The sequence below is a fragment of the Chiloscyllium plagiosum genome, unplaced genomic scaffold (genome assembly GCF_037043375.1).
Source record: "Chiloscyllium plagiosum isolate Xiang-an unplaced genomic scaffold, Cpla_swu_hap1 HiC_scaffold_38, whole genome shotgun sequence".
Lineage (NCBI taxonomy): Eukaryota > Metazoa > Chordata > Chondrichthyes > Orectolobiformes > Hemiscylliidae > Chiloscyllium > Chiloscyllium plagiosum.
Window position 1 is genome coordinate 42,864,263 of NW_028270176.1, and position 26,192 is coordinate 42,890,454.

Genomic DNA, 26,192 nt, shown 5'->3' on the forward strand with positions numbered 1-26,192 from the left:
ACACACACACACACACACACACACACAGACATTCGGTCCCTAGTCGCTGCCTTGCCATTCAGTTAATTCATGGCTGATCTGATCTTGACATCACCTTTATCTCCTCTTGGGAATTAAGGCAGAGCATGCGGTTCAGCTGTTAAAATGGGTGACTGTAATTCCATTAGTTTGACAATAGTTCTGGAAAAGGATGAGCCTGGTCCACAAGTTAACATCTTAAATGAGGACAAAGCCAATTGTGATAAAATTTGGCAGAAAGTTTCAAAAGCTGATTGGAGAAGCTATTCGCAGTTAAAAGGACATCTGGCAAGTTGGAGTCTTTCAAAACGAGATAGTGAGAGTTCAGGGACAGCATGGTCCTGTTCGTGTGAAGAATAATGTTAGCAGGAGTACGGATCAGAGCATGGCGGTAATTGAGTGTTTGGTCAAGGGGAAACAAGGAAGTACATGTCACGTATTGGCAGCAGGGATCAATGGAATCCCTTGCGCAAATGTGTGTAGGAGTATACTTACCAGGGAAATCAGGAGGGCAAAAACAGGGCATGAGACAGCTGTTAAGGTTAAGGAGAATTCAAAGAGATTATATTATTGTATTAAGGGCAAAAGAAAATCTAGAGAGAGAATAGGGCTCCTAAAAACTTAGACAGCCATCTTTGTGTGGACCCATATGAGATGGATTAAGTCTATGAGGTTTATTGTCACATGTACTCACATGAGGACAGGGAAAATTGTACAAGTCGCCATATATGACGCAAGCTTAGGCACAAAGTCCCCCCCCCACCCCCCACCCCCATATAGAATCTTGATATAAAGCAGAAAAGTAAAGAAAACCAGGTAAAATGTAAAGCAATATCGACAATATGGTAAAAGTGGAAGTACAGAAACACAGTTAACGGTTCAACAACACAGGATATCTGTCTCTGACTATTCTGGGTTCTCACTACTCACAATGAATCAACCTCAGCCCTCTCCGATGCCTTAGAGCCAGTTCCTGTTCAATGGGCGAGAAACCCCATGAAAATATCGCGTCAGCATTTACTCTGGAGGAAGACATGGAAGCTGGGGAAATTAGGGAAATAAATCGATGCAGTGATGTTTTGAAATGCGGCTTCATTACAGATGAGGAAGTGCCGGAATTTAGAAAATGCACAACGTTAGATAAACACCCAGGGCCTTTTCAAGCATAGGTTTTTCTACGTGAACCTTCGTGAGATCCAACAAGATGCCACACGGTAGCCTGGTTAATAAGGTTAGATCACAGGGGATCAGGAAAAGTTTCTAAATTAAAGTAGGAGACAGATGGTGCAGGGAGAGATTTGTTGTGACGAGCGGTGTGCCACAGGACCAGTGCTGGGGCCACTGTTGTTTGTTATTTTGAGAAATGATTTGGATGAGAATATACAAAGGGTGGATGGTAACATTGTAGATGACACCAAATTGCTGGTAAAATGGCAGTGAAGAAGGTCATTTAAAAGGAAAATGAGATCATGATTAACCGTGCCAGTAGGACGAGGATGGGCATGTGGAGCTTCCTGCCGTTAAATATAAGGTGTTGCTTTTTTTTTTAGAATAATCAGAGCAGGACTTATACATGTGGACAGGGTGGTGTGGAAGGCAGTAGCTCTGATTACCTTCATCAGTCAGAGCAGTGAATATAGTAATTGGGACCTGATGCTGTGCCTGTACAAGAGGACAGTAAGGACAAATTTGTAGTACTGTGTACAATTCGTGTTGCCCTGATACACGAAGAATGTTATAAACCAGAAAGAGACAAAATATTTGCAATGATGAGAACGAGACTGGAGGTCTTGAGGTTTAAGGGTAGCCTGGATATAACACAGAGAACAAAGAAAATTTACAGCCCTGGACCCCCTTTGGCGCTCCAAGCCTGAGCCGATCCAAATCCATCCTGTAAACCTGTCGCCCAATTCCTAAGCATCTGTATCCCTCTGCTCCCCATGTACTCATCTATCTATTGAGATGCATCTAAAATGAATCTAACGTGCCTGCCTCTACTAACTCTGCTGGCAACGCGTTCCAGACACCTGCCACCCTCTGTGTAAGGTATTTGCCGCGAGTATCCCCCTTAAACATTTCACCTCTCATCTTGAAAGCGTGACCGCTCATTACTGAATCCTTCACTCTGGGAAAACGCTTATCTCTATCTACCCTGTCTATACCTTCTATGATTTTGTAGACCTCAATAAGGTCTCGCTTCAATCTCCTTTTTACAAATGAAAACAATCCTAACCTACTCAACCGCTCTTCATAGCTAGCACCTTCCATACCAGACAAAAGCCTCATAAACCTTGCCTGCACCCTCTCCAAAGCCTCCACATCTTTTTGGTAACGTGGCGTCCAGAATGTACACAGTATTCCAAATGCGGCCGAACCAATATCTTGCACAATTTTAACAGACCTGGCAGTTCTTATACTCAATACCCCGTCCGATGACGGCCAGCATACTATATGCCTTCTTGACCAATCCATCCACCTGTGAGCGACGTTCAGGGTACAATGGACTTGCACTCCCCGATCTCTCTGCTCATCAACCTTTCACAATGCCATTCCGTTTACTGTATAATTCGCTCTAAAATTAGACTTCCCAAAATGCATTATTTCACATTTGCCTGGATTAAATTCCATCCACCACTTCTCTTCTGACCCAACAGTCTGTCTATATTCTCCTGTATTCTTTGGCAGTGTCCTATGTTTTCTGCTCCTCCACCAATCTTCGTGTCATCTGCAAACTTACTGATTATACCAACAGTGCCCTTTTCCAGATCATTTATATACATCACAAACAGCACTGGAGCCAGCACTGACCCTGTGGAGCACTACTCGTCACGTTTCTCCATTTCGAGAAACTCCCTTCAACTACTACTCTCAGTCTCCTGTTTATCAACCAGTTCTTTTTCCACATAGCTACAACACTCTGCACACCATGTGACTTCACTTTCTCAGTTGGTTTACCATGGGAACCTTATCAAACGCCTTGTCAAAGTCTATGTATATAACATCTACAGCCCTTCCTTCATCTATCAAGGTGGTTACTTACTCGAAGACTTCGAGTAAGTTGGTAAGGCACGGTCAACCCTGTACAAAACCAATTTGCCTATCACTGATAAGTCTATTCTGTTCCAAATATAAATAGATTTTACCCCTGAGTACCTCCTGCAGCAACTTTCCTACAACTGACGTCAGTCTCACTGGTCTGTAGTTAACCGAAATGTTCCTACACACCCTTTTGTACAGGATGGCAACACAAGCAATTCTCTAATCCTCCAGCACCTCACCTGTGTTTAAGGATGCTACAAAGAAAGCTGTCAGCGCCTAGGTATTTTCTCTCTTGCCTCCCTCAGCAACCTGGGATAGATCCCACCCAGTCCTGTGGATTTGTCCACCTTATTAAACTCTAGCCTACCAAACACATCTTACCTACTTATGTGAACGTGATCCAGAGTAATCAAACTTCTATCTCTCATTTAAGCATTCATCATGTCCCTCTCCTCAGTGAACACTAATGCCAAGTAATTATTCAGAGTTTCACACATCTTCTCAGGTTCAAAATGCAACCTCCCTTCCTTATCCTTTAGTGGACTAATCCTTTCTCCAGTTACCCGCTTGGTTCTTATATCCTAACAAAAGGCTTTGGGATTCTCATTAATTGCGCTCACTAAAATTGTTTCATGACCACTTTTAATGTAACATTGAAAATAGAAAAGTAGGCCTTTTTGTCCATGACGTGGAACCGAGCATTAATCCTAATGTAAAACCAAATAACTTAAGCTACACCCTTCTCAGTTGTCTGCTATTCATGTGCATGTCTAGCAGTCATTTAAATGTCCCTAATTACTCTGCTTCCACCATCTGCATTGACAACGCATTCCATGCATTCACAACTCTCTGCGTAAGGAACCTTCCTCTGACATCTCCTCTATACCTTTCTCCTAATATCCTAAACACTACGAGCCCTTGTACCAGTCAATCCTGCCCTGGGGAAAGGTCTCAGGCTTTTGACTCTATCTATTTCTCTATTACCTTGCATACCTCGATCAGGTCACGTCTCTTCCTCCTCTCCAGAGGTAAAAGTCCGAGCTTGGTCAACCTCTCTTCACAAGGCAAGCCCTCCAGTCCAGGTAGCATCCTGATAAACATTTTTTGCACAGTCTCCAAAGCCTCTGTACCTTTCCTAGAATAAGGCGACCAGAACTGGACACAATATTGCATGTATGGTCTCACCAGTGACTTGTAGAGCTGTAACAAAATCTCGTGGTATTAACCTCGATCTCCCTGTTAATGAAAGCTAAAACACCATATGCTCTTTAACACTCCTATCCACTTGGGTAGCAACTATGAGGGTCTATCTACTTGAACACCAAGATATCTCTGTTCCTCCACACTGCCAAGAATCCTGTCTGTAATCATATATTCAGCTTTCCAGTTCGACCTTACGAAATCTATCACTTCATATTGTCCAGGTTGAACTCTATTTGTCATTTTCACCCCAGCAGGACATTTTGCCGATGTCACGCTGTAGCTGCAGAATCCCTTGATACTACAAACGGAACTCCAACCTTTGTGTCTTCTGCAAAATTTACTCACCAACCCCTCAAGCTCCTCATCCAACTCATTTATAAAAAGTACAAAGAGCAGAGGCCCAAGAACAGAGCTCTGGGGGATCCACTCAACACTGACCTCCAGGCAGAATTCTTTCCACCAACATGCACTCTCTGCCTTCTGTCATCCATTCAATTCTGAATCCAAATAGCCAAGTCTCCCTGTTTCCCATAATTCCTGACTTTATGAGTGAGGCTATCATGGGGAACCTTATCAAATTCCACAGTTACTGCTCGACCTTTGTCAACCTGCCTTACACTTCCCCAAAGAACACAATAAAATCTGGGAGGCATGACCTGCCCCTCACAAGGCCATGCTGACTGCCTTTAGTCACGCTATGCTTTTCCAAATAGTCATAAATCCCATCCCTCAGAATGCTTTCCAAAACTTTGCTGACCATTGACATAAGACTAACTAGTCTGTATTTGCCAGAGATTTCCCTATTACCTTTCTTGAAAAGTGTAACAACCTCATTTCTCGCTTCCCGGAGTAGCTTAGGATAGATTTGGCCTTGCCCTGGAGACTCACCAATCTTAATGTTTGCCAAAGCTTCCAGCACATCCCCATCATGGATTTTGTTCGAATCAAGCTTGTATAAGAGTTCCTCAAAGCTCCCATTCGAAACCGTGATGACCGAAGCAAAAGATTCATTTTGGGCTTCCCCTGTCTGTTCAGACTCCACGCACAAGTTCCCTACGCTGTCCCTGATCGGCCCTACTTTATCCCTGATCATTCTCTTATTCCTCACATATGAGCTAAATGCCTTTTCATACCCACTCCTGACTCTCGACAGTCCATTTCTGAGCTCATTTCTAGTAAGCCCGTGATCCTCTACGTAATCTGCCTTCTTCCTATGGATGGGAAGTTCACCTGTTCTCGTCATCCAAGGTTCCTTCATCTTACCCCTTCTTACACATCTCAGAGGAACAAATTTTTGCATCACTCGCAACAACTTCTCCTTAAACAGTCTTCACATGTCTGCTGTGCCCTTTCTGTGGAACAATAGCTCCCATGTTGATCTTCCCAACTCCTGTCTGATAGCGTCATTATTTCCTTTTCCCCAATTAAATATCTTCCCTACATGTAACTGCTGCTTTCCCTTTCCAAGACTTTGGTAAATGTGAGGCAATTATGATGACTGTCACAAAAGTGTTTTCTCACCGCGAGATCTGACACCGGTCCTGGCTCATTTCCGAGCACCGAATCCAAAATAGCCTCTCCATTCGTAGGCCTGTCTACATACTGAGTAAGGAAACCCTCCTGAATAAACCTGACAAAAACGGCTCCATCCAAACAATCTTATCTAAGGAGATTCCAGTTGATTTTGGGAATGTTGAAATCACCCATAACAACAACTTTGCTACATCTGAATTTTTCCAAAGCCTGCACGCCAATGAATTCTTCAAACTTATTAGTCCACTAAATTCCTCGTTTAAGAATGGTCCTACTCTCCCGATATTCCATCAGGGGCCCGTTCTTTTCTTAGCTACCTGGACATTATGTACGCTTCCCTTTTCCTCTTGGCTACTCGTACCATTTCTCCTGTCATCCACGGTTCACGAATCTTGCCTTTCCTATCCTTTGCTTTCAACAGGGCATGTCTATCCTGTACTATCTTTACACTATCTTTGAAAGCCTCCCACATATGAAATGTGGACTTTCCTTTAAATATCTGGCCCCAATCCGCATTTCCCAGCTCCTGACTAATTTTGATACAATTGGCCTTGGCCCAGTTTAGTACTCTTCCCTTAGGACCACTCTAATCTTTGTCTTTGAGTATACTAAAACTTCCATAATTGTGGTCACTGTTCCCAAACAATCCCCCAACGCAACTTCTACCGTTCGCCTGGATCATTCCCCAACACCAGGCCCAATATGGCCTCTTCCCTCGTTGGACTATTGACATGCTGCTCCAGAAAACTCTCCGAGCCGCTTCTTATAAATTCTATCCTATCCAGGCCTCAGACACTAATTGTCTGCCAGTCAGTGTTGGGAAAATTAAAATGTCTTATCACCACGACACTGTTGGCTCGACAGCTTTCCATAATCTGTTCACCTATTTGTTCTTCTACCTCACACTCACTGTTGGGAGGCCTGTAATACAGCCCCAACAATGTAACTGCACCCTTCTTATTTCTCAGTTCCACCCATAATGCTTCACTCCTAAAGCCCATCATAATTCCCACCTTTTACAGAGCCGTGATATCATCTCTGACCAGCATAGCAACTCCTCCCCACCCTTTTTACGTCTCTCCCTGCCCTGTCTGAAGCGTTTGTATTCTGGAACATTTAGTTGCTAATCAGGCCCTCCTTTTAACCAAGTCTCCGTGACTGTAATAACGACATAATTCTAGGCGCCAACCCAAGCCCTACATTCATCTGCCTTGCCCACTAAACTCCTCGCATGAAAGTATATGCAAATGAGGCCACCTGTTCTTTGCGTTCATCTGCTCTCTGCCTACTCTTTCCCTTATTAATGTTAACTTCACGATTCTTATAGTCTCCAGTTTCCACCTTGTTGCCTGCTTCTATGAAATTCTGGTTTCCAGCCCCCTGTCACATTAGTTTAAATCCTCCCCAACGGCAGTAGCAAAACTCCCCTCAGGGCGTTAGTTCCAGTCTGGTTCAGGTGAAGGCCATCCAATTTTTAATAGTCCCACTTTCCCCAGAACCGGTCCAAATGTCCAACAAACCTGGACCTCCTACACCATCCCCCAAGCCACGTGCTCATCCTGCCTATTCTTTCATTTGTATGCTGGCTAGCATGTGGTACCGGTAGTAATCCCGAGATGAGTGCCTTTCATAGTCTGGGAATTTTTTCCCTTTTGCATAGCAGGCTGAGTGGTGAACTTGCATTGTGTTATAATAATGATGGACATGGATAGGGTGAATAGCCAATGTCTTTTCCCCAGGGAAGAGGTGTCCAAAATCAAAGGTACACGTTTAAGTTAAGAGGGGAGAGATGTAAAACAGGTCGAAGACTTAGTTGTTTCGCAGACTGCTATGTATATGTAATAAGTTGCCAGAGAAGGCAGTACAGGGAAATACCATTACAACACTTAACATACTCTTCAATGGATACATGAGTAGGAAAGATTTGGAAGGCTATATGCCAGATGCAGACAAATAGGATTAATTCACGTTAAGAAACTTGGTGACCATGGACACGTTGGGCAGAAGTGTGTCTTTGCATATTGTGTGAATCTAAGACCCTATGACATTATAAATCTCTTTCATCACCAATGCTTTGCTGCTCTCAGTTCATTTCTAGGACAAACATCCACTTCAAAGATCGTGCTCCTCTTACTTTGAAAATAACATTCTTAACATTGATGTAGTAACGCAAGCCACAGCAGCAGCTGCAAAATGGTATTGAACCACGACCTGAAGCCTTTTGCCCGTATACTCCCTCAGTCTACCATTACCAACGAGCCGATCTATGATTCAGCGATGAGTGTGTTGCACATGCAGGTTAGAAACGTGTGGACTGAAACCTGATCACAATCTGTTAATATTACTGGACTGGACTGGTTGCATTCCAAACAGCAGAATTAGCATCTGAAAGAGAAGGTGAAATGCGTCGACTGGAAGTACCACTTTATTCTCCAATGTACTTTCAGGAAGCAATTCTCGTGTGCTTTCCTGGTCTGGCCGAAACATGACGTCAGATACACAGACATATGCTAAACTCTTCAATACTCTCTGAAAGGACCAAGCAAGACCATCAATTGTACCACATTGCTCTGAGGTCTTCAAGGATACACCGGATAGCACACCTATCACCAGGCTCAGAATTGGAAAAAAAGCATCGGAATACACAGTCCTGTAGAACACGTGGCTGCTTGTGACAACATTTAACAAGCTTTCCCACAGACTGAACAGAAGCATCGGGAAATGAGTAGGTCATTCAACACATTGAGCCTCCACCCATTCTAGTTCATTTGAGAATATCCCATCAATACACTTTGCCCACACAATGTGCATATTCCTTAATATGATTAACTATGATAAAACTATAAAAATAGATATTTGATTAATCCCTTTGGTTCATTGAGTTTTCTATCATGATCCAAAAATAATGGCTGATGCTCTATCTCCACAACATACACCTGTTCTCTCCATCTCGTGTATAGAAATCCTCATTTATATTCAGTGCCTTGACTTCCACAGCCATATGTGCGAGAGAGTCCCCCAGGTTCACCAGTCCCTGAGCACAGATATTTATTTTCATCTCAATGCAGAGTGACCTGTCTGTACCTAATCCTGTGGGCACTTGTTTTAGACGTCCCAGCCAGCGCAATCATCATCCCAGCTTCCAATCGGTCTCACCCTGTCAAATAATTATATATGTCACTGAGATCTCCACTCATTTTCCTAAACCGCAAGGAATTCAGGGTCAGTCGCCCCATACTCTTCTCCCACACAATCCTGTCATCCCAGAGATCATTCTGGCTGTACTTCGCTGCTCTCCCTCAATGTCTGGTTTGTCGTTTGTTAGTTAAGTCGTCCAAAACGTCAAACAATCCTCCACAATGTTCGAGAGGAGGTATCACCAAGCCCCTGTACAGTTGCAGTGAGATACCCCCATGGCTGGACTCAAATCCCTTGGAAATGAAGTGCAACACAACATTTCCCTTCTTGACTGCTTTCTGTTCCTTCAATATTGCTTTCGCTAACTGTAGTGAAAATAGATCCAGATCATTTTCTGTGCTACAGCTACCCATGTGGGTCTATATACACTGGTCAGCGTGCCAATGCCATTCCCAGTATTGAGTTCTGGCTTCAGAACTCACTGTCCTGCATGGTCCTCGGAGGGATTGCAGCAGGAAACAGGAAAATGATCATAATTCACCTTATTCTAACAACGTTCTTTCACCAATGCCTTTTCAAATAGTATTTTGCCATTCTATTTTTCCCAACAAAGAGCACATCAGATCTCCACACATTGCTCTTCATCTGCCACGTATTTGCCCAGTCACTCCACTTGTCTCAATCACCTTGGAGCTTTATTACATCCTCCTCACCCACTACCATGCAACATCGGTTAGTGCCATCAGCAGACTTGGAAATATTGCATTTGATCCTCTCAATCAAATGTTTGAGATGTACTGGGAATAGCTGTGGCCGAAGTACCACTGTCTGTGGTATTCCATGATGCTTCTGATACAAAAAATGATATCTTTAAACCGATATACTGCTTCCTGTCAGCTCGCCCATTCTAAAAAAATGTTCATGTATTAGCCCCATTACCACTCGGTTTGATTTTGCACTCTAGGCTTGGGACTTTATGAAAAATATTCCTAAAATCTCAAATGCACTGCATCCATTGTTTCTCTATACTGCATCTTACAGTCATACTAACTTTGTCGATAACTATTACTTGCAACACAAAACGTTTCTCCCAAACTATTTATTTACAAACATCATTGTGTTGTCGAGAATGTGTTGCTGGAAATGCACAGCAGGTCAGGCAGCAACCGAGGAGCAGGAGAATCAACGTTTCAGACATCAGGCCTTCAGCAGGAATGAGGCTTGTGGAAGAAAGCTGAGAGATAAATGGGACGGGGTTGGGGTTGGGGGGAAGGTAGCCGAGAAGGCGATATGTATTTTAAGGTGAAGGAGAAGGTGATAGGTCTGAGGGAGGATGGATGGACAGTTCTGGTGGGCGGTGTCGAGTTGGAGTCTTGGGACTGGGATAATGCAGGGCGAGAGGAAATGAGGAGGCTGTTAAAATCCACATTGATCCCGTGTGTTTGTAGGGTCCCAAGGCGAAATATGAGGCATTCTTCATCCAGGCGTCGAGTAGCAACGGTTGGCTGGACCTATATGTCGTTGAGATGTCGAGGGAGCGGGTGCTGAAGTGTTCAGCAACAGGGCGGTGGGATTGGTGGGTTCAGGTGACCTAGAGATGTTCCGTGAAACGATCCACAAGAAGGGAAGACAGGGCGTCTTGTCTCCCCTTATAGATTCTGCTTGTCTCCCTGAATGTCTGAGGCTGCTCACAGTACAACCTCCAACATAACATCCCCAGCACCTGCTCTAACTTTTCAATAACAAGAAACAGCCAAAAGTCCCTAAGCTGCAAGATAGATGCTTGGCGCTTTAGAATAATACTCGAGGGACTTCCTCGTGTTACTGACAGCACAATTAGCTGAGAGGGATAAACAGGCGGTCCGTGGACAGGCACAGACCAAGATACAAAGACATAAATCAAAGCTGCTGAATGCCCTATGTCCAACATGGCGCTCCATATGGGACACACTGGGAAGTGAACAACGACCCGACGCACCCCATTTCATTTTTTTCTGATGTTCAACATGCCAACACTCGACACAATGGGGAGTCAAAAGCCAATGTTAGGGAAAGACAGAGAAAGACAAGTGATTAATTAACGGCTAACATGTTGTGAACTTATGGATAAGGAGACAGGAGAGTAGAACTAACTGAAGAAGTGAGACAATGGGTTGGCCCAATCACAAGGATAAAAAATTCAATAAAAACATTGTCAGATCAGTAGAAATGGTTTGTCACATCAAATTCTGAATTTGCCTCATAGAACCGCTCCAGAGACCATTAACGGGGCAAGGTACCAGCCAGAATGGAGAGCTGTGCAGACCTTTCTACTGCAGTACCCCATAAATTGAGCTATCTGCCCAGCATGGGGAACATTGCAAACCATTGCCATATATCACTCATATGCTTGCGTTTGAGAAATGCGTTGCGTTGCATGGGGGGATATGCAATCCATCGAGTTACAGTAAATGAACTCCCATAAATGTGTGGTTCTGTATCTCATTTGCACCAGTATAAGATAATACATTATGTGCATTTGTGTGGGTGTGTTTTTGGTTATCAATATGGAAACCATTTTTTTGAGATAGAATACACACGGAGGAAATCATTTTAAATGTGAACAATTGGCAAAGGTTTGGGTAATCAACATAGAGATACTAAGCACCGTGTTAGAAACATAGAATGTTTCTTTTTAATTTTTTTGCGATTTACATATGAAAGAAATAATCTGGATCTTTTTCGATATATAATTTCAATTACATCACATTGTAAACTTTTGCTATAAATTCTGATCGACTATAACTTGGTGATTTTTAACTTTGTAGACCCCAGTCCAACACCAGCGTCTTCAAATCATGACTGAACAAATGGGGTCAGTTAACCCCTTCCTTACAGAATTTTTATATCATAATAAAAGGGAACATTTACTCGGTCTGGATGGAATGGCCTTATCCTATCCCTCTGTAACAGGCTCAATCGGCTGAATGGTCTTCTCCTAATCGTGTGTAGCAGGCGGGAGGCATTAAATGACGCAGCAACCCATGGATGATGAACAGCCAGTAAACAATATTTGCTGGAGCTCTCACCCTTCTCAGTTACGGAAAAAAAAACAACACTATTTACTCCAGGTGTCATTTTATTAATACCTCGTACAGCTGCAGCACCACGTCTCTACGTTTTGACCCATTCCTTTTGCAAAATGTGCCAAATTTTAGATTTCCACCTCTTTAAGTGGTATGAGGCCCGTGTGGGCTGAATAACCTCCTCATATCCCTCTGTTACAGGCACATGGTGTCAGATTAGTTTCTCCCCGTTCCTGCGAAGCAGTCTCGGTGCTCCGAAAGATGTTTCAATGTTCTGAAAGGCCTTAATAACTGGTATTAAAACTTGGAGCAGCATTGCACAAAGTCAGTGAACAAGAAACATTTTTACGTTGCTTTGTGACCTCTAGACATGGCCCCATCAAACTATACAGCTGGTCTGTTGTTCTATCTCTGTCTTGTTTTATAAACAGGTTGGGACATATACAACCCTGCACTGATCTGGCACTATTCACAAATACAAGGATTAAAATGATTGAAAGATTTATGGTCTCTCCCTCAGCAACTGTCATCCATTCCATTGTTGCAACACGGCGGTAAAAGCTTCTGCTAATTAAACCACGCATACAGCAAAGCTCATCTTGCCTCGTGATCTGTTAAAGCGTGGGTGACAGGGAACGAATCAAAATATAACTGTTTAACGAAAAAACTTAAAATGCTATTCTTTAACTCCAAAAGTGACCATTAAATAACAAAATATTCCAACTCCGAGCCTCCTTTGTATTAAGTATTTAGCTAACTTCTACTCTGTAACAATATACAGATCCAATATAGCCCCTATTAAATTACAGCCTATAATTTTCAAAACCAGCTAGCAGTGTTGATCCTCCTCTGCAGCCCCCGGGTCGTCTTCGGCCTTCTGCGACAGATTTTTTTTATATATGGGTAAAAAGGTTCCTTTTAGAGAGAGTTCCAGTCGTTCAATGGCAGAAGGTGCTCTTTTTATTGCTAACTGTCGATAATGTGGCGTTTATACCCCAAAACACTGGATCGTCTCATTTGTTTAATACTGTCAAAAGAGTAAAATTCAAATTCGATTGCTTTTTAGAGCATTGGCGCATTATTGGGGCATAATTTAAACAGGTTGGTTGAATTCGAAATGCTGTGAAAACAACAAGGCAACAAGGTTTCTTAAGCAACAGCTAAAATGTTTCATTTTCAAATTGTTCAGGACACTTTGTGCCTGCAGTCAGCTACATGACAGCTTTTCAACTTGCTCTTAAAGGTATTCTTTCAACTTCATGCTTTCAACCTCATTGCTTTATAACTTCTCCAGAGTGGGTCACAAAATATTCTAAGCTTCTTGAATGTACACAGCAGCTTAAAACACAACTTCCACGGAAACAATCCTCAGCATTTCTAGTAAATTTACAATAACCGAATTAAATTAGATGTCACTGAATGACAAGTTAGAATCCTGGCCTGAATCAAAGGGATTCCTCATGCAACAAAGGAAATGATCAACAAAGAGTGGTTATCACGGGCTTTCAGTAAATTGGCTCAGCACAAGTTACACAGACGTGTCTGAAAGCTGCTGAAATCCCACTGTCCAATATGAAGCACCGTGTAGAACAAAGAAACCGCAAGCTATGCCTTTAAAAAATAAACTTTCCTCAGCTTCGTAATAGTGGAATCACTAGGGTAAGCATCACTAAAGGCCATGGAATGCTACAGGACAGTTATTTATATTAAAACTGAATGTCATTTCGATTAACAACAGATATGAGGGTTAGTAAAGTAGACAGCGGGAGAGACACTGGGAGAGAGCATTGTCGAAGGATGTGTTCACAGGTTTCAGTATGCTGAAAATAAGACATTTCAACAGAATTCTGCAATATTATGCATAAACAGAATTTTGGTGGGAGCTCAGACAGAGTCAGAGAGTCATGGAGATGTATAACATTGAAATAAACCCTTCTATCCAACTGATCCCTGCTGAACAGATATCCTAAAACAATCTAGTGACACTTACCAGCATTTTGCCAATATCGCTCTAAACTGTTTGTAGTCATATACTTATCCAAATGCCTTTTAATTGTTGTAATTTTACCCGCCTCCACCACGTCCTGTGACAGTTCATTCCAAACATACACAACCCACTGCATGAAAACGTTGCTCCTTTGGGCCCTTTTAATTGTTTTCCCCTCTCACCTTAGATTGTAACCTTCTAGTTTTGGGGAAAAGACCTTTGATATTCACCCTGTCCATGCCGCTTACGGTCCAAGCAACGTAGCCCCAAACTAATCAACCTCTCTCTAAAGCTCAAGTCCCAGCAACATTCTTGTAAATATTTTCTAACCTCTTCAAGTTTCACTGTTCTTTCCCACAGGAGGAGAGCTAGAATTGAATGCAGTATTTGAAAAGTGATGGAATTACTGTCCCGATTCCCGATACATGGCGTCCCGATTCCTATCGTCAAAGCCCTGACCAATAACGACAAACATGCCAAAGCCTTTTCACAATCCTGTCTAACTGTGACTGCATTTTCAAGGAGCCATGAACCTGCAGTCCCATGTCTCTTTGTTTATCGACGCAGGACCTGCTCATTGAGTGTATAAGTCTTGCAATGATTTGCCTCTCCAAATATAGCACTTCACATTTGTCTATAGTAAACACCATCTGCCTCTCCCCAGCGTATTGGCCCATGTAATCAAGATTCCGTAGTATTCTGAGGTAAACTTCTTCCCTGTCCACTACACCATAAATTTTGGTGATATCTTCAAACTTACCAACTGTTCCTCATATGCTCACATCCAATACATTCATATTTGCAAAGAAAACTAGTGGAACCAGCAGCAATCCTTGTCGCACACCTCGGGTCACGGTGTTCAATAACAACTCTACACCACAACCTTCAACTCCTACCTTCAAGTCAATTTTCTAATTAAATGGCTAGTTCTCCCTGTATTCCATACTAATCTTGTTAACCGGTCTACCATGTGGAAAGTTGTCAAATCTCTTACTGAGGTCCATTTCAACAATGTACATTTCTCTGCCTCAATGAAGCATCTTAGTCACTTGTTCAGAAATCTCAGTCAAGTTAGAGAGACAGGATTTCCCATGTTTAAATCTACGTTGACTATTCCTAATCAGTCCATGCCTTTCAAAATCGATGCAAGTCCTCTGCCTCATAATCCTCTCCCAACAACTTGTCCACCACTGGCGTCAGGCTCACCGTTTTTCCTTACCACCCTTCTTAGATTCTTTTAGTAATGACACCACGTTAGCCAAACTAGAGTCTTCAAACACCTGACCTGTGGCTTTCCATGATTCATATATGTCAGCATGGGGCCCAGCATTCAGTTCCCTATCTTTCCACGACTTCTAGGGTACATCTGATCAGATCCTGGAGATTTGTCCAACTTTATACGTTTCAAGAACTCCTCTGTAATCCAGACACTTTCCAAGATGTCATTGTTTATTTCGGAATTCTCTCGCTTCAATATCCTCCTGCACAGTCAATATGATACAAAGTGCTTTTTTAAATACCTCCTTCATTTCTTGCAGTTTTGCACATCGGCAACGTTGTTGATCTCCTTAGTTGCTATTTTCTCTTTAATGCATTTCTAGAATGCCTTTGGATTCTCCTTAACTTTACTTGCAATAGCTACCTCATGTACCCTGTTTACCCTCCTGATTTCCTTCTGAGGTGCATTCCTACTGCCTTTAGACTCCTGTGGCGATTCACTTTAAATCTGGAATTAAGAATCTAATGACGATGATTAATCTATTTTCAATTGTTTGGAAAATCCATCAGATACACGAATGCCCTTTAAGGAAGCAAACTGCAATACTTACCTGGTCTGGTCTACATGTGACTCCAGACACACAGCAATTTGTTTAACGCTGAACTGCCCTATGGGAAATTAGAGATGGCCAATAAATTCTGCCTACCCAATGACACCTTCATCCAATGACTAAACATTGAAATTCCTGAACATTCCTGCTGTCTATATCTGACATTTGATTCCCACTTATCCAGGAACAGAACCTCAACTTCTCGAGTCATCCGGCATTTCTCCCACCTCCCACCTTTATCCTTCACACTAACAGGATCATACTGACTCGGAACTCTTTTCATCTCGTTTTTGTAGGCATCCCCCTTCCCAGCTGGCCACTTACCTGCCATTATAATGTCCAGTCGTATTTTAAAAGTTCGTGCCTAATATCATCAAATTTGAACTTCCTCCAATTTCGAACTTCACCTTTTAGATCCACTTCGTCCATTTCCACCTCTATTTTAAAACTCATAGATTTATGATGACTTGCCACAAATGATGCCCCACCTCCCCTCCCCCCCAAAGATAAGTCACCGTTTAGCTCCTTCTCTGTGATAGCGAGTAATGGACAAGCAGCTGCAGCTTTGAAACGGGGGGTGGGCTCAGCAAAGTCTAAGTTTCTTTGGGCTGAATCTAACAATACTTTGTCTCAGTCATATTTTCATTGAGTGTGACAGGGAATCGTCTGCAGGAGGCCTCGCTAGTTTCCTTTCGAACTCACTTCAGTAATTACATACCCCACTCCATGGTGTCCTTCTCATTCAATGACAGTTCAATTCTCCCACCCATAATGGCTGGTGATTCTGACCATCTCCCGGATGCTCCTGGATATCCCGCAATCGCTGGCACTAGCGCTATCCTTAAAAGGACAATGGAGGTTTCTCAGTTAGGAGCTATCCTGTACAGTTTACCGTGAGCATTCCAGATAAGCGGCAATTACACAAAGATTTGTGGCCAGGGGCACAGAAATCCTGGTGGATGGACTAGTATAGAAGTGGATCATTTTCTTCCCAGAGAGGGCCACACCACCAGACCCACCAAGCATGGTCGGAGCTTTCCACCCAGCCTAGTGCAGTATCTGCAGTCTAAAGAAATGCCCAGCAATACAAGACAAGCATCAACGACCTTCACCGTATTCGCTCTGCTCCCTCATGCTCACTGTATACCTGTTATCACACCTGCCCCGTGGACAACTCATTCTCCACCACTCTCCATTGCATATAGCATCTTTCCTCTCTCTCTCTCTTTTTCTCTTTCTCTTCAATCCCCCAACAAACTTCTGCTATCCTCCCACATTAATAATACTGCATGGATTCAACACTGCGGACTGACTACGTACCGACACTATGTCAATTCATATGCCAACACAAACAGCACGGCCACCCACTCCCACCCTCACCCCCTCCTTTCCTATCTCCCATTCCAGGAGAAAAAACATGGAATAAGACGGAAAGTGCCAAGCCAAGTTTAGGAGTGCCCGATATTTGTGTCCTCACACCCTTCCTGCCACAATGTGGAGGGGACCCTGGTACAATTTGGAGAGGACTAGGATGCCTCGCGTGGAGATTCGGAGATATCCACGCCCTACAATTGAGTCAGAAACAATGTTCATTGAGGGAGAATTCTCACTTCAAACCCACTGGCAGTTCCGTTTACCCACGGCATACCTCAGAGGTGTGGCCCTGATCCATCTACCTTGTGTGTCGAGTTGGTACAAATGGAATCCCCACTGTCTCAGTGGGTACGAGGGTGTACTTATAACACATTGTCCCCAACACCTCCCAGGAAGGAAGCACGGGGTAACTCTCTTGCGCACCCTACTGTAAATAGCTTAGAAACTGAAACGTATCTGTGGTATTTACTGCTCTCCCTAACTGTCCTGGCATCTCCAATAATCTGTGCTCATATAAACCCAGGACCCTGTGCTCTTGGACCCCGTCGAAAAAGATACAATTTATTTTATGTTGTCCTTCAAAGTTATTCCTAGCAAAGTGCACCACCTTCCACTGCTCTACTTTGATCTTCATCTGTCACACATCTGGCAAGCATGGAAATTGTACTACATCGTGCTCCACGCAAAACAACAGACAGACTGACAAACTCAAACATCTGAGTAAGAGTAATACTGAGAAACCACGGCACAGCGAGTGAAATAGTGAGAAAATAACCAAAGATCAAAAGATATACTTACAGATTCCCAACATCGGTATAAATGTCAAGGCATTATTGTGTATGCCTGTGTTTCTGTATTACTGTTTGTGCATCTGTATCAATGTGTTTAAGTGTACGTACATTTATATGTGTATTTGTCTCTGCGTGAGCCTGTGTGTAGATGCAGGTCTGGCAGTCTCGGTGATGCTAAAAGAGATTCAACGTCGCACACAGCGACAGGGACAGAGGGTGATAGGCCTTAATGATTCAGTCTGGGATGCAGAGAGGGACGATTGCAGGTCACAGCACCATCCAATCTGACAGCGCGTGAGGGTGCACAAACAGACGCACATACGGAAGAATTGCAAATAGACTTGGGTCTGTCAGAATAGAACTGTGTCCGACTGAACCATTTTTTTCAGGGGATGAGATAATTTATTGCACACTCAGTAACTTGCAATGTTTTCTAATGCTTAAACATTGTACGAGAAAGAATCGAAAAGTCTGAAAAAAGGCTCAATTGTGGTCAGAATATCGCAGGAACGACATCGTTTACTATCGGCAAAACTGCTCTGTGCTTCCAAATATACTATTTGGAAAACCAAACAACTCTTCAACGTTCGAGATTCACATCATTTGTTGTCTTCTCGAAGAAGAAAAACTGCCACTCATGCAATCGTGTGGGGTCGCCAGCAGAGTGTACTGTCATATGAATATATAAAAAAACGGACAGACAGAGAGACAGGTGGGAGACTTTGATTCCAATTTTAATGGAATTACACGGAAAACAAGATTGCAGAGATGCAGACAGAAGTACACACCAGCAGAGACACTGACACTAATACACAAAACACATGCACAAATAGATACACACAAATATGAGCGCATACACACAAACACATGAATCCCCCACCCCATTACGCACCCACAAACACACAGGGTATATGAATGTATATATAAATAAAGATAGAAATATGTTTCTCTCTCTCTCTCTCTATCTATCTATCTATCTATCTATCTATCTATCTATCTATCTATCTATCTATCTATCTATCTATCTATCTATCTATCTATCTATCTATCTATCTATCTATCTATCTATCTATCTATCTATATATATATATATATATATATATATATATATATAATTCCGATAGGCAGAGAATTAATTTAGTTCAGTTGCCTGTATTGTTGTTTTAAGAGCAGAGTGACGCCAACAGTATGGGATCAATTCCCATTACAGATTTGAGTTCCACATGAAGGACCCTCCTTCGCCTCCGTTTCCATCATCTGCGGTCTGGCGACCCTCAGGTTAAATCACCATCAGTCGTTTCTTGCTAATAAAAGAGCAGAGACTTTGATCTGGTAAGACTAAGAGTACACAACAATTAATAGGCAATCAATGGTCAGTCGGAGAAGGCAGGTGAAAAACTTGGAGAAACATTTCAGAAATGATGAGTCTAATAGCCTAATTCTGCTGCAGTTTCTCATTCGCATACGAACGTATGGTGTACAGAATTGTCTTTCTGCGAATTAAGTGGAGGCTAAATTTGGAAATTATTTGAGTGAAGAGCATTAATGGGAGTGTGGTCAGGTTTGAGAGGCTGAATGGTCTATATCTGTTCCTAACTGTTGTGTTTCAAAAGGGCAGTGTATGGTTTGAAGGGAACAATCTTTGAGAATAAGGCATTCCCATTTCAGACTGGGATAGAGATACTGCTTTCTCTTTAGGATTGTGCAATATGTGGTGTTCTCATTTTCAATATGCCGTGAGGACTGGGTGACTGAAAACGTTCAAGGTTCGGTTCCAGAGGGCTTTGATGAACAAGAAGACAGGCTCAAAAGGGATGTTCAGCCACATTCACATCAACAAAGACCATTCTGAATGGTGCATCAGGCTTGACGGACTGAAGGGATAACTGCTTCTCCTAACCCATGTGCACTTATCATGGCTGTTGAAGCGGTAGGTGAAGGTCCCATCATCCATTCTGCCCTCGACGGATTTATACAAGAATAGATTGAAATAATTCAGCCCTTTAATTGTATTACACAGTATCGTGGGGCGGGGGGGGGGGGGGGGGGGGACGACGACCAAAGTTTCTACTCAGCCGCCCTGCAACAGGTGAGCCCTGGTGAACTCTAAGGGAAGAAATATTCATGATAAATACTTATTTTCATGATGTGAAGTGGTGACGTAGTGGAGTGCCTCAGGAATCAGTGTGAGGCTATCAACTATTTATAATCTATACCAATGACGTGGATAAGGGGATTTATTGGATTAGAGCTCAATTAGTTCATTCACTAAGATAGTCATTTAATTGGATATGGAGACTCTGCAATGGGCAAAAAAAGACAGGGGAGGTTAGTGAGAAAATCTTCGGAAGTAAAGGTATAACGACGATTCGTGCTGTGACGGACGTACAAAACTATATTAAAATGCTTAAACGGACAAAAAAAAAACGTAATATTCTGTGGTACTCTGGGATTTGTATATTGCACTACAAGACTCATCTAAACTTAGTCAGGAGATTTAGGAAGTGATTAACAAAGTACATGCAATGATGCAGTTTCATACAAAGGCAATCAGGAATAATCATGGGGATATTTTATTGCATTTGTATATGGCAATGCTTAGATTATAAACTGATGCATTGTGTGTAGTTCTGAACCCCTATACTGTTCGAAAAATATGCAATTGATTTAGAAGCTTTTCAAAGATTTTGCACTTTACTCGTTACTAAAATGAAGGCCTGATGGATGCATAGAGTCATACAGCTAGAAAATAGACCATTTGGTCCAGCTCATCTGCACAGAGCAGATACTTCAATCTGATGTAATTCCATTTGCTGCATTAGGCACATAACCGTTTAAACCCTTCGTATTCATATGTCCATCCAGATGCCTCATAACGTTTGTAAAAGTATCCAACGTTACCACTTCCTCTGCAAGATCTTGCCATACTCATACTACCCTCTGCATGAAAATCTTGCTCCTATCACCTTAATTTATGCCCTCGAGTTTCTAGCCTATGAAAATAACTTTAGCTGTTTTGCGTATCTACATCCCTCGTGGCCTACACAAGTCTAGGGCAGTTCAGGTATGAAAGTGGGAGATATTCGTATTGAACCATCTAACCTGAGAAGAGTGCATCAGAAGCATAGCCGATGGATGAGAAAATGAAACTAAGGACTCAATTTTAAGAAAACAAGACATTAATTTTATGACAGGTACTATGAAGACATGCATTTATTGTGAATAAATTCATACAGGCACATGTAAACATGTATTTTCATTTTAAACTATGAATCACTCCTAAATTGAGAAGAGACCAATGATGGGGTCATGCAGTCAGCGGAACTTTCAACGAGAATGTACATGGTTCAGGTTGATTTTCACGTAACAGCAACATATGAGAGCCGAAATCCCATCAGACACCTTTTTCACTTATGTAGGATTCCTGTTGAGGATTCAATGGAATATGTCTACTGCCTGCAGCAAAATAAATTCAGCTAAATCAAACTGTTCCAGGAAGACACCCCAGTGCTAACAGCTTGTGTGAACAGAATAACTTCAGAGGTAGAATAACAACTGAGACAATCGCAATTTTCTTTTTGTCATGAAATTAATTATTTTTGGAGGAAGCTCTTCTGAACTAATATTTTGCAGGATTATGCACATTTCTGTGTCTCAGAAAAATAAATATTGATTTACATATTATTGATGTCCAAACTGTTTCTCATTTATCTTTCCATCGTAGCTCGAGTAACTTTGTTTTAGAACTTTTTTTTAAATTGAAAAATCTGCATGACTTGCTAGTAACATTGAACCTGACCCAGTCTGAGACCGATATCAACTGCCACAAGTCACATTTGGTCACATATCGAATTTGTTGGGATCTATGGAGAAGTAGGACTAGAAAAGGAAACAGTGACTCTCCAACTACAGTAGGAAGAGGAATCAGGAGAAATTCTCAAAAGGACGTTTGATGGCAATTCTCTTCTCCACAAGTCTTTGCTACCTGTGTGTGTACATTTATTCAAAGCTGTGCGTTAGTTAAATGTTTTTCGGAAAAGTGACTCGATGATATAATGAACCACAGATGGGAAAGTAAAGCCACAATTTGCTCAGCCACAATCTTTGTGACAGGTGGAATATAGAACAACTCCTGCTCCTCAGTTCTACGTCACTTTATTTCAGTCAGCTCCTCAAAATTGCTATACAGGAGCAGTTGAAGACCACTTTCTCCTTGTAACTGATTCACAGAAAAAAGGCGGAGAAAATTCAGCCCCTGATCACAGTAAAGCATGGTTTTATATGGATTCGAAAACGTTCTTGAGGCAAGAGTAGGTGTTACAGTGAAACATTCCCCTCGTTTCGTTTCTTCTTGCAGAAGTTCCCCTGTCTCCATTTATTAGCTATGTTGTATATCCAGATTCACTATGAATACATGCCTGATGCCGCACCCAGACATTGCTCATAAAATCGTTCGGTCTCTCTGACTGCAAAATTCCTTCACCGGACTTCTGGGAAAATAAAAACAGTGAAACCACTAATAACAGAATGAACGAACATGAGAAGCAGGTGTAGGTCACTCAGCTCCCAAAGTCTAACTTTCCCTTCAATTAGACCATGGCAGATTTGCTTTTGGCCCCAACTCCTGAACTGCCTGACATGTCAAACATCTATCAATACCTGTCTTCCAAATTCTTGATCGATCTCCCCTAACTCTCTGGAGAGGAGATGTCCCGTCCGTCACTACCCTCTGTAAAAACGAAGCACTCACCGCACGTACACCATGACCTATTGACATGAATAAAATATATGCACACATGGGAAGAGTATCAGGTTCTTATATCAACCAAGAGTTAACTGAGGTTGGTATCAAGAAACTTGAACAAAATTGAACGTAATGGCAACCAGGAATAATCTCCCCACTGGTTGGAGTGATTTCGAGCACGAAGGAAATGTTTGTGGTTTGTGGACATCTACCATCTCAGTCATGGGACATTTCTGCAGTCGATCCTCAGGGTAGATTTCTCGACATAAACATCTTCAGCTGCTTCATCAATATGTTACGCCCATCATAAGATCAGAAGTACGGATGGCCACTGAAGATTACATAATGTTCACAACAATGTGCCCCCCTCATCTCCTGAAGTGGTGTACCTTCATGTGCGGCAAGATTGGACAACATTCAGCTTGTGCTTTAAAGTGTGAGTAAAATAAATGTAATAGTACTGCTAGACAGTGCATATATCCCCAGAAAAATTAAGGAGATCATTGAGCACCTCAAGATTGAAGCTAATCAGCCTCCCAAAATATGAGATAAGAGGAAGAGCCCATTCTCTCCCTCCTGCTGTTTAAACAGGAAGAGAAAGATACTAGTCAAAATGTTGAGTGTTAAACAGGAACCAGCGGTAGCCAAATCATGTCCTTGAGCTTCTTCAATTAGATCAGGAGGCTTCAATCTTTCAGGACCCTCAAATAGGAGGATGATATCAACGCCCCAACATGACAAACCACGAAGCAAAGACGAGACGGACAGACTGCTCCACGTTGTTCCTCCTGCCTCCAGTGTTAATGGTACACAAGTGGTACTTTATAGTGGTTTGCTGATGGTGAGGAATGACAGTTGGTGTTTTGTGCCGAGTCTTCAAGTAGGCAACTTTCATCTCCAATAAGACAGGCTAGTGTTCTGTTTGGAGGTCAGAAGTTGGTGGAACTTGCTACCTCTTTCAGGAATAAGGCATTATGCCTGCTGACAGGTTTAAGAACAATATGATGTTCAGTGAAGGGTCACAAGTCAACTGCACATTGAGATAGTGAGAGTGTATTCAGAGCCTGGAGCTCTGTCTCGCCTAATATTGGGGCCCCACAGAGAAACATAAACGATCGGGCAAGGCATTATCGCGAAAATGCAATTTCTTATGCGATCAATGTCTTTCACTCGACATAATGAGTGTTAGTCCATAATCTTCAATATTTAATACCATCATCTCTTATTCTGTCAGAGTGCTACAAATTGAACACTTATTTCCTTCACATTCTCTTCATAGTACCATCAACCCAGGGATCAGTCTGATGAAAATCCTTTGCACTGTCTCTGTGATGTGGAGACTTTTGCTTATAAAGGAGCGAACCTCTGTCCAAAATACCCCAAATACTGCTTCAAGAACTCTCTACAGCTGTATGAAGGTGCGTTTACTCCTACCTCGATTCATTTTGTAATGAAGGATCGCAAATAATTCACTGTACTGATTCATAGATGGCCTGCATGAATTTTGTTAGTGACTTATAACCAAGGGCATCAAGGTCCGTTTCGAGAAAAAGCGCTTCCCTACTTCTCACCTTCGAAGTAATACTAAATTAAAAGGACTGTATACGATGGTCACATCATTTGTTGTTCAAATCATTTATTTGCGTTGTGAATAGTGGCATTTCAACGACTCATGCATGCAATACCAACGAGTAGTACCCTTCAGAACAGAACAGGGCCCTGCTCTCAGAATTCTCTCTCATTCAATTCTAAATGCATTTAGTATATTCCCCCTTATCTTACAGTGTTACTTTCTTGACTCACCTGTGCGCAACCATGTGAAAATATCTTCTCAGATTAAAATACACCACTCCCACTGCTTCTCATTCGTCGATGAAACAACCAACATCCTCTATAAACTCCAGTATTTTTAGCAAAAATAATTTCCCGTTCATGAATCTCGGCTGACTCTGCTAAATCATATCATTATTCACCAAGGGTCTGGATATCGTTAATTACAAAATAAACGGGAATATTTTCCTCATACCCAACGTCAAGTTATCGAGCTGTTATTTTTCTGGTTTTCCACTTTGCGTTCAGAGAGGTTACTTTGCAGTCTGTAGGATGCTTTTCCATCATTTAAAGTGTCTTGATGAACTTTTTCCTCCCTCATAGAATTAAGGAATTGACAGTGCAGAAGGAGGCCATTGACCCATCGTGTCTCTACCAGGTCCAAAAAGTGTTATCCAGCGAGCTCAACTATCCAACACTATCTCTGTCGCCCTCTAAATTCATCACTCATCTTGTCCAGCAGCTTACCAACCTTCATTACCATGAACTTTTCCAATACATAAAATGTCATAACTCTAGTTTTTTGAAGTTCCTCAGTTTCGCCAGTCACCTTGTTCTCCAAAATTTCCAAAAGACTCGAACAGACAGCCCTACCAACCATCAAACTAAAAATCTGGGTCCGCTACGTAGATGACACCTTTGTCATCACAAAAGGAAACAAGATAGAAGAGACATGTAGCATCATCTACACCCTCACAGGCATGAAATTCACTCAGGAGGAAGAAACCGACAACAAACTCGCATTCCTGGACGTCACAGTCAAACGAAAGGACAACGGAGAACTACAAACCTGCGTATACAGAAAACCGACAAACACTGACCAAATACTTAACTACACCAGCAACCATCCCAACACACACAAACAAAGCTGTATCAGAACACTATTCCAATGAGCCACCAAACACTGCAGCACAGACAAACTTCGGAAAACAGAGGAAAACCACCTATACAACGTATTCAAAAAGAACGGATACTCAAAAAATACAGTCCGCAGATTCCTCAGGAACAACCCACGACAAGCAGACCGTACACAGCCAGAAACCCTAGCCACCTTACCATACATCAAAGAAGTCTCAGAAATGACAGCCAGACTCCGAAGACATCTCGGAATCCTGGTAGCACACAAACCCACCAACACTCTCAAACAAAAGCTAACAAACTTAAAAGACTCAGTACAACCCATGGAAAAACCAACATTATCTACAAACTTCCATGCAAAGACTGCCACAAACACTATGTAGGACAAACAGAAATAAAGGTAGCTACCAGAATACACGAACACCAGCTAGTCGCAAAAAGACACGACGTTCTCTCCCTCGTAGCCCTACACACGGATCAAAGAAAACACCATTTCGACTGGGACAACACATCTACCTGGGATAGGCTAATCAGAGAATTCCTTGAGGCCTGGCACTCCAACCACAACGCCATAAACAAACGCATAGATCTAGATACCATCTATCAACTGCTCAGAAAACGAACAGGAAATGACATCACCACAAACCCAGGAACCCCATCCAGGACAAACATATAAACAGAAAGCAGGAGACAATAGCTTCGCTTCACTTGGCGGTCGCCACTGATGATGTTACCTAGCCAGGTAATGAAACGTCTGGATATCAAACCGACAGCTCAGCGAGC